This window comes from Grammomys surdaster, unplaced genomic scaffold (genome assembly GCF_004785775.1).
Source record: "Grammomys surdaster isolate TR1022 unplaced genomic scaffold, NIH_TR_1.0 65, whole genome shotgun sequence".
Lineage (NCBI taxonomy): Eukaryota > Metazoa > Chordata > Mammalia > Rodentia > Muridae > Grammomys > Grammomys surdaster.
The window spans coordinates 12623061-12633948 of record NW_021604567.1 but is presented as its reverse complement, the minus strand read 5'-3'; the positions used below and the strand labels follow the sequence as shown (position 1 = coordinate 12633948).

General features: G+C 38.5%; 1 pseudogene across 1 annotated transcript; it reads right to left on the bottom strand.

Annotated features, from left to right (window-relative positions):
- Positions 1-689: 689 nt before the first annotated feature.
- LOC114624969 lies at positions 690-1691 on the bottom strand (annotated as a pseudogene). Its single transcript, XR_003711985.1, has one exon. The product of XR_003711985.1 is annotated as an OCIA domain-containing protein 1 pseudogene (transcript).
- Positions 1692-10888: the final 9197 nt, after the last annotated feature.

Genomic DNA, 10888 nt, shown 5'->3' with positions numbered 1-10888 from the left:
CCTCGTTAGCACAGGGACTATGAACTTGGGCTATTCAGTGGGGTGCTGATGATGGGTTTGGGGGATGGATTCACAGAGCCATGAATAACATGACATGAATGACTTCCTCGTGGCTTTGGATCCAAGCTTCTAGTTAGTTACTTACTACCTTTGGTCCCACATAACCATTAGACAGAAGACAATTGGACTATTTGAATGGGGTTCCTGTGTATTGTTTTATTTTGGATGAGAATTAGTTCAGCAGACATTTCTTGAACATCAGTTGTGAATGGAGAATAATAGTAAATATGCACATAGCGCAACTGTGTTAGAAGTTGTCCAGTTGCTTCTGTATACCAATGCATAATAATCCTTATAGCAGTACAATGGGATAACAGTATGTATTATCAATATGTCCACTCTACCAGTGAGGAAATTTAGACTGAGAGGGCAGTGTGACCTGTCTAATATGGTTGGTGAGTGTTGGAGTTAGGTTTGAACTTTTTCATTTGGCTCAAGTTGGCTAATAGGATTAGTACTGAAAGAAACACTCAAGATCCATTTCAAAGCAGTTTTACCTGTATAATAAAGGCAACCAATGTACGAACTTTCTTAAGAGTAACTCTAAGGATGAGCAATGGCTCTCCACGTGCTACAGTTGTATCTGCATTTTTTAATGCCCCCTTTTCTCTAACAAACGTTGTTACTTCTTTTTTTTTTTTTCGTTTTAAATGTATTTATGAAATGTGCTGCTGAGTCCAAGCATGTAGGTACAAACGACCGCCTGGATGAAGCTGGGTGTGGAAGGCCTTCAGTAGGTCCAATGATGGCATCTTTCACTCATCCCAAGTATCTCCATATTTGTTTACTTTGACTTCTTTTCTGGGCACTCTTTCCTGCACAGGCCTGACTGAGGGGTCAGTCTTGTGGGGTAAAATTACTCCATATGACTCTCTGTTCTTACTCCTTAATTCCTCATATGTAACACTTTTTCTTTGGGGACTTTCTTCAAGGTTGGGATCAGGTCCTTGGGCAATATGGTCAGTAATACCAGTGGGAGTGGACTCGGTCATAGAAGCACTGAATGGAATTGGCTCGTAACGAGGGAGCGTCTCCTTTTCTATGTTGTCTGCTGCTGGAGATGACCCAAAGGTGGACTGACCACTCACATTTGAGTCATATTTAGACTTTTGAGCATAGTTCCCAGGTGATGAAGAGCGTCGCAGTTCACCTGACCGCAGTGCTTCTCCAAGGGGGGAGTTCTCAAGTTTCTTGAACTTCTCTTGGCAAGTTTTCACGTAAGAAAGCTTTCCAGCAAAGTATCCCATGATACAAGCAAATATAAGTTTAGGAATGGAACCATATTTTGGATGACTTGACAGGATTCCTTTACTGATTAATCCTTGAGTAATCAGCATACTTGTGGCAGCCAATGGCACAGATCTGTACCAGAAGCATTCTTCATGGCACTCTGCAAAGAGTCTCCACTCTTCCTCGGTCGGGATATAAGCAGCCCCTATGTCAGGAATTGGTCTTGACACTTGCGCATTCGGCTCTCGAAAATCAGCCGTCCCATTCATAGTTCCTCACGATGGAGGCGGCAGAGCGGGAAGCAAGACTCGGGGTAGAGGCCAGGAGAGGACCCCAGAGACAGGCACCGCGTACAACGCGGGAAGCCGGGAGGGGAAAGAGGGTAGCTTCAAAGCGATCGCCAAGATCACGTTGTTACTTCTTATGTAGGTAGAAACAGATACTACAGAAATAGAATGTGTAGGCTTATCGCAGGACAGTATAACATTTCTGCATTTTAGTTTATAAGTGATTAAAAATCTATTAATAGTGGCCTAGTTCTCTTGGAAAAGAAGCTTTATAAATTGCTATTCAAACTAATCAAGACATGCGATGATTTGATGTCATTTAAATGCACTTGTAAAATCCCTTTAAAATTTATAATTAAGAGTTTGTTTTCATATGCATTATATTCTTACTTTTGGTTGCGTATACTTGCCTACATGTCTTTTTTTAAATATAAGTATGAATTTTAGTAATGATAATGAATATTGGTACTTTTTTTTTCTCAAATCGTAATTAATTCACACAGGGGTTATAAACACAGAAAGGCAAGATGTGGGGAAGGGAACGACACTGGAGTGTGGGTGTTCAGGGGGAATACAGATATCTTACAGAACCGGGTATCGGCTGGGTGAAGGTTCAGGGGACAATTCACTATGACTCTGCCTATGACTCGCTTGTCCTTATCTAAGTTGGTATTGTCTGCCATGGCTACCTATTTACAAGGCCTATGACTACTCAGGCTTACAAATTTCCACAAAAGCTGCCTGTTGACATTAGCTTATAGCCATCTGTTTCAATGTTTTCCCACTGAGACCCAAGACTTGGTGTTAGTATACATGTATGACAGGCCTATTGCTGATTTTAGGCCTACAGTGTGTAAGCAGGGCTGCCCCTGACATCTCCTCCCTTCTCTAAGTTTGCCTACTTATCTTAAATTAGTATTTACCAATATGTCACAATTAGCCAGGTCACAAGTCTCATGCATTATTCCTTGTAATCGATGTCAGCTCTGAAGAACTCATAAATAGAGCTGTACTTACTAAGTAATAATGTTTTGAAAATTATAACCACCTCATACCCAGAAAATGATTTAAATACATAGATTTATTCACGTATATCTCTGGAATAGTTATGTCTGTGCTACTTACTGAAAGTGTTGACAGAATAAAATTATTCTTTCACTTGATTCATCCTAAACTAAGATGTAAATTAGAAATTAAAGCATGGAAAATATCCTTTTTTTCTCAATAAATCAACAAAACACATCAGGGCTGCTGACTTATTTAGAATGCTGACACCTGGGAGTGAGCTCTGGAACCCTCAGTAGTCAGTTGAATGGTTTTGTGAGAGCTATCTAACTTCTTCCAACTTGGTCACCTCATTTATCAAAGTAAAAGGCTGAAATCGGGACATAATGAAGTGTGTCTTTCTGCTCCATCCAGTTCTCTGATTTTACAGAGATCGCTGTTCTCTGGAGGAAACCTGAGAGATGAATCAGTTTTGAATATCCTCACTCCCACCCAGCTTGAGAAAATGGTCACCTGTCAGTCAGGGTGCTAGTTTGCTGAGTATTGGTCATTCTTCCAGCCCTGAATTCCTATGAGAGACCAACTACTGTATGCTCCACAAGCTGCTCTTTGTGGTCCCAACCCACACCTAAGAAACATGGTGACCTCATCCTAGCCCACACTTTTATAATCTCTTACTGCAGAATTTAAAAGCTGCCCAAAGAAAATGAACAAATTCTTCCCAGGGCATTGTTCTTCAGAAAACTCCCATGGGGCTGAAATGGAATGATATGATCACAAAATGAATGATGTTGATCACAAAACACAGGTCTGACATCTTTCAGACATGAGTATTTGCTCATAACAAATATAATGATTTCATATTGTAATATATTAAATTTTGTTTTTCAGTGCCGGTGATGTGGTTGCTGACTTAAGTTTGGGATGCCCTGAGATTGGGAGTTAGATAGAAGAGCTGCATCATCAGAATTCTAACAAGGAAAAGCACACACGTTATTGGGGATGTGGAAGAGAGAGGGGAAGTGAAGGGCAGGGAGGAAACCCAGGGAACGAACTGTGCCCCCAGTTCAGTCCACAGGAAACATCCAGTTCAAGTCCAATCCAGCAGGGTGTATCTAAGCGGTGGTGTGTGTCACACCTCACATTTGCCCCTACCAAAGATGAGAGACCTGAAATATTTATAGATTGACACTATCTGTTATTTGTTAGCTGTTTCTAGAATCTAATGGGGAGATGTACGTTTTTTAGGTGCCCTTTTGGCTTTTCCCACACATAGACAAAGGGGTTCTGACAGATGGAAGTGAATCTCTACCAAAGATAGCAAGCACTGGCTTTGGAAATTAACAGGAAAGAAATGAGCCGAAGTGTAACCAGGTCTGCTACAGACTGTTCAAACCACATCTCTGAGCCACCATGGAGCTGATGAAATAATATTTAATGAGTTTTTTTTTTTCTTTAGAAAGAACAGGGTATAGACCTCTTAGTCTGTTTTACAGATGAGCTTTTGTGTTAGCAGGAAACAGATGGCATGCCTCACTGGGTAATTTGAGGAGAGTTGAATAAAAGAGCCATTTTCTAAGGTGCAGGCAGAAAGTCAGGACTCCCAAACAAGCAGGGTGGTATAGGATATAGCATGCACCCCCATCCCTAGGTTTGAAGGAAAGGAAAAATGCCTCCTGACTGTGTCTTTCTCAGTAGGTGGGAAGGATGTCTGTGGAATGAATACTTCTGTCTCTCCCTCCTCCTCCTTTCTCTAGCCTGCCAGTCCTGCTGTCAGGCAGACAGAGCACAGGAGCTCAGAGAGGGGCCCTTGCTTTGATTCCTATTGGAGACTCTGCAGCACACAGCAGGGTCAAGGAAAGGACAGGGGGACATAGGGGCAAATGGAAGTCTTGCACATGGTGAGTGATGAATTGTTAAATGATTTTAAAGCAAGTGAAATGGCCTAGACTACATGCAAGACATTTCCATCATTCCCTCTCAGGAAAATAACACACTAACATTGCTTCAGTATCTTCGGTAATGAAAATGGACCCACCAGGCCTGAGCTTCCTTTGCTGTGACACCGCCACACTCACTTTCAGATCTGCTAAGAGAAATCGAGTCCTAAGTAGCAATTTCCTGTCACCCAGAAACAAGGCTATGTCTCAGTGTCTCAAGATCCAGCCTTGGTTGTACTGCATGCTGCTTTCCCAATGTTTGAGTCGCTGTGGCCGTTTGCTCTTTATACAAATTAATCTTCTCTTTTTCTTCAAAACTTAGCTTTGGTTTGACTAAATAGCATATGCTTGCTATAAATAATGTCATCAACAAAATTAAAAAAAAAGATAATGAAATTTCATTTAGTCTATCAACCCAGAAACAAAAGTTGCCATACCGTGGTATGTCTATCCAGTATTTTTCAATTCACACACATGCTTGTGCATATACTTACTTAAAAACCTTAAACAATTTATAAAGTACTCTATATTCTTTTGAATTTTTTATTGAAATTCTTTGACATCTAGATAATATATATAGATAACATGATTAGCATTGTGAATCTCCTCACTCCTCTCTCTCACTCTCTCTCCCCACCTCTCTCTCTCTCTCTCTCTCTCTCTCTCTCTCTCTCTCTCTCTCTCTCTCTCTCTCTCTCTCTCTCGTGTGTGTACTTGTATTTATATTAGCATGTGTGTGGAATCCAGAGTTACTTTTGGATTTCATGCCTCAGGAACTATACATCTATGTGTTTTGAAAAAGGGTCTCTTGCCAGAGTCTGGCACTTAGCAATTGTTTATTGATTTTTTTCTAAGGCAAATCTGAGTCTTGAATGAAAGGTCTCTAAGTTGTAGGATGCATGGGAGAAATATTCCCTCCTGCAGGGGTGTGCATTAAGTTCAGGAAGCAAAGAACTCAAAAGTTTAACCAAATGCCTGAAACTGATCAGACACACTAAGTCCCCTTCTTTCTCAAGCATACATACTCAGTAGTGATAGTTGAGGGACACTCTCAGGCTGAACAAACCACCCAAAAGAGACAGAAACCAGCTGAGCTATCCAGAACACTCTGATTCCAACTGAGCTACAGGAAACAACACTGTCTAGCCTGTTTAGTTCCATGAAGGCTATACAGTGTGCTGTAGACTTGCAGCTTTTGTGAGTTGTCACACATACTGGGGTGGGCTTTCCTGATGCAGTTGCCTTTGAGTCATTTTGCTTATATAAGTAACCCCTCACGCATACTGTAGTAAGTAACCAAAAATAAAACTCATGAGTTTGTCAGTTCAGCGTTGGTTTGTCAGTTGTACTTTGGTCTGTCATGTCCTATCTATGGTGAATAGATATTTGTTCATGTCTCCTCAGGAAAATTGTCAGACAACAGCAGTTAGTTCAGAAAACACTGAGCCCTGGAGATGGAGTCAAATCATCTCCTATCCAGTGCTGGGACTGCAAGCATATACCACTATGGCCTGTTTTTTATGTGCAATCTGGGGACTCCAACTGGGTCTTTTGGCTTGAGGAATAAACACTTTACAGACTGAGGTATCTACCAGTTTTATAGCATCAAGTTTTATAGCATTAAGGTTGAGCGAATTCAATGGTACTGAATATACAGATGGCGTGTAGCTTTTTGGCCGCCATTGCTATTGTGAATACTGTGACTATGACCTACTTGTACATGTTTTTAAATTTCATTTCTTATTTTCCTATGCTAATTATTTAATACTTATGTCTTACTGGAAAGTTTTTGTTCATGGGATTATGTTTATTTATTACAACTCCAAGTGTGTTTGCTGAATGAGATTTCTAAATATCCAGTTTAATAGACTCTGAAATTTGTTTTATCTACTCTGTTATAACAGGAACATTCCCATCAATATTTATTAGTTTATTCTGGTCAAAATTAATAGAAACCAACTAAGACTATTATACATAAGAATGGAGTAGGCTTTGTGGTCTTTGATTTTTATAACACAAGGTCAAGTTGATACAATGGAGTCTCAAGAGCAGCTTTGAGCTGGAGCATAGCAGGTGAAAAGTAACTAGGGATACCTTTGTGTGTGTGTGTGTGTGTTTTCTTGCTGTTTGTTCCTTTTCCATATAAGTCTGACTGAAGCCACTCCTCCTCGCTATTTCGTACATAGAAAAATATTCCTAATGATTCCCTGGCCCAATTCCTAGGTCCCTCAGGATACCTGATAGGATGATTGAGGATTTAAAAGTTCATTCATGCTATCTCTCCATTCCTCAAAATGGAATGTAACTCAATAATATTTATAAACATGATCACAAAGACACTGAGGACATCAGGCATATTTCGCGTAGGCCCCAGACTCAGAAGTAACTGGCCAATACAAAACTAACTTTTTGTTCTGTTTTCTTTTAGGAGAGAAAAAGAATGTAGAATTGGGTGAGTGCCAAGGGGGCAGGATCTTTGAAACACTGGGGGAGGGGGAAGGAATATGTTTGAAATAGATTGCATAAAATCTTAAAAAATATAATTATAAACCCATGTTCACAAGATACCTCATTGTTATGACCATGTGGCTCCTGATAGCATGAGACAGTTCTGTGCAAACAGGTGGAGAGTAAGCCAGGCCCATGTCAACAACAATTGCTGAAGACTTCAATAACTGGTGTTTAGTAGCAGAATGACTGAGCTGGGCATCTATAGGGAAGAGAAGATTTATGGGATGGAAATACATCACCGGATGGGGCTAAGTATGTTTTGTATCTAACAATAAAATAGAATTCTAGTCTTTTTTTTTTTTTTGTATTTCTGACTGTAATCCTAGGGTCTGATATTCCTGTCACAGTTTCTTAGCTTCTTGCCTGTCTACTCACCAAGAAGTTAGTTCTTCTCAAGGATGTATCATGTATAATTTTGAGACTTACATTTTTAAGTTGACTTCAAAGTGGCGGAAAAAAGTCATGCAGTTGAAGAAGTACTGCTTATGAATGAGAGATTTTTGGGGTGAGGGAAAACTGAGGTTCAACTCAAGGCAGTTGTGTATCAGAAGGAGGGGAGGTAAAGTGACTGTAACATGTGACTGCCAAAATAGATCACTGATGGGATAACTTGCTATAGATTTTCAAAAATGTTGTCTGGAATCTTCACACATTAATAAAACTTTATTTTGTCCTCATTTTCAAATAGATTCTCTAGGTGGCAGCAAGGAAGTCTGTCCCTTCTTTAGGGGTTTTGCTTGCTCCCTTCAGGATGGACGGTAGAGAGAAACTTGTGTCCACCAGGCAGAATCCTGTGCTCTTTTTTATTGTCTGGTTTTGGGTCAAATCTTCTCCCTGTAGCATTTTGACAGTTTGACTGACTCTCTTTGGGTTAGATTCTGTCTGTAGCATCACAGTGAGAGAGAGAGTTTTCCTGTAGGAGGAACGCCAAGAAAAGAGCAAAAAGAAAAAGGAGAGAAAACAAACAGAACAGGTCAGGACTGCAGTGTGCACACATCCAGGCATTCAGGATGAAAAGGCAGAAGGGCATGGAGTTTAAAGTCAGCTCGGGCTACATAGTGGGTACATGTCTCAGACACATGAAACCAACCAATCAAACAAACACAACAATAAAACAGAACAAAACAATCAGAAAGCAAGAAACCAAAGCCCAAGCCAATAAAATGATATAAATAAAAATATGTTATAAAAACAAAGAATAAAAGTCATAATGAATCTAATAGTAGTTTGTCAACTAGTTGCACTGTTCTCATGTTCCAAGAAAGACTTGGGTAATACATGTCTGTAATACCAGGATGTAAAGGCTAAGGATGGAAAATGGCTCAGATGGTAATGATGTTTGCTGTCAAGCCTGACTAGAGACTGGAGTTCAATTCCCAGGACGCCTGTGGTAGAAAGAAGGAGAGAACTGATCCTTTCAAGCTGTCCTCTGACTTACTTATACAAAAACTGCCATATATGCGCTCCTACACTACATACACAAAATAACAAATATTCAGTATAAAGATTTCTTAAGTTTTGACACATGTCAGAGTGACTCCGTTTCCATTACTTCAGGCTGGCGGCCACTTGTCATCTCTCCTCAGAGGCTTCCTGGGAACGTAATTATAGTACTTTTAGCTCCTACTTTTCCTCTACATTCTCTCAATGACAGTACATAAGAAAACCTGCAAGTCATTACTTTTTTTATTCCTTGAATAGTGACGGAGAGTTTCTGTCTAACTCCTCACCTTGCCAGAATGATCTTAAAATATCTGTCTAATGGAATTTGAGAAATTGAAATAAATAAAAATCATCTATTTTTTAATATGTGCAGTCTTGAATCCCGGCAAGCTTTAAGGCACTTCATTCACATTTGTCAAGGCTGTGAAGTGCATCAAGCAATTTCACATGCATTGTCTTTTTCTGAATTTGACTTGATTTGATTCTAATCTGGAGTTATCCTCATGTTCTCATTTGAAATGGTGAGAAACCTTGCTTTATGCTTGTTTTTAATTTTCCAATTTTAGAGCATATAAATTCACAATTGTCATTATACTGGTTAAAGTTTACCTCTGCAATTTGAATTATAAATATGTGCATGCCAAACATTTGTTTCTAAACAATCAACATCCTTTCTTCTGCCATGTGCAGCCTACTATTATACCCTGTCGTTTGATTACGTGGCTGATGGAAGACATCAATGCCTCTTTTCAATACATTTTTTTTTGTGTGTGTGTGTTGGGTTAGATGTAAGTTTATATTTAGGCTTTCTTGTATGATTTATACAAAATTCAGAACCTTTAAGGACTCGTGATGATTAGTTCTTATTGAATATACCATAAAATTACCAATATAAACTAGGATTAAAATATAGATATTTTAAAACAGATTCAATTTAAGTAAAAGAGATCAACCCTTTTAGAGCAGACATATTTCTTTTCAGCCTCTACTATCCGATAACAAAGAAGACAAGTCTTAGGCCTCTGAACCTTTCTCCTCACCACTCGCTGTCTCTTCTGGTCTAAGATAAACTTCAATTATAAAAGCTTTATTTCCTGTTATTAATAGCCTGCTCCAGTCAGAATTCTTTAGCTAGTCATTAAGGAGGGGATGAGATCTCTGTAATTTCTGCAACCAAAGGGAAATTTGGAGCAGACCATTAACAGAACAGGAAATTCTGTAATGTCATCAGGCTATGTGCAGTTAGACATCACAATTAAGTACAAAAGGATTTCACATCTTCAGAGGATATTTATTAAATAAACTGTCCTAAATACATCTGACAAATACATTATCTTTCTGCAAACTGTCTCATTACCAACATCCATTTATCTAATTAAGTGACCCTCACACATCCTCTTTTTTTCTTTTGTAAATCTTTTATGTTGTAATGAATCAATAATGATGGATCCAGCTTGTTAAATGGTTATCAGGAACATCAACTCATTTGTACATCTCTGGGGATGTCTGTTTTAAGGAAAGTCATTCAGATAAGAAACAAACAAAACAAGAAACAAACAGAAAACAAGTCAAACCAATTAACCAGACAAACTAACAATCTTCTCAAAATACCAAAACCAAGCAAAATGAAATGAAACCAAATCAAACCAAACCAAACCAAACCAAACCAAACCAAACCAAACCAAACCAAACCAAATCTCTAATTCTACACTTTACAATTGAATATAGTATGTTTTCCCAAACAAGTTATCAAGAGAATAAAGGATACTATTCCATTATTATATTTAAAACTAATTAAAAATGAATGAAAAAATAAATGTTTAACTTGATTTTCATTTGTAAAGAAATTTCAATTTTACACTTAAATGTTGTAAACTAGCATGCCATTATGTTTACAAGAACCATGATATCTCATAAAATAGAAGTGTTTATAAAACAAATGCTTCCTATACCAAAACTTATTCTGTATTGAAGTTTGGAAAAAGGGAAGATTAGTCTTGACGCATTAGTCATGAAATACTTAAAATGCCTTTAAATGTCAACGTCTTTCAGTTTAACCTCTCACTGTCTTCTTTCTGTACAAACGCCCGTCCTCATCATCTAAGACAATCTAAACACAGAATTTCTTTCAACTATTTGTTTCTTTCTCTGCAATTTTTGCTCACGCTTTTTCAATCCTTAGGATATTTTCCTCCATTCCTCCTTGTTGAGTCTAAGTTATAAGTGATAACTAGGGAAGAGTAAAGACATAGATATCTAGAAGACATGAATTTCATCTAAGTCCTTCCTCTTCCTAGTTGTTCGAGATCAGAAAGAAAACCTCAAAGTTTGATTTTATCATTTGTAAATTTATAGTCTATCTCTCATGGAATTGATCTGAAGGTTAAATAATACAACCAGAATCTCCTCTCT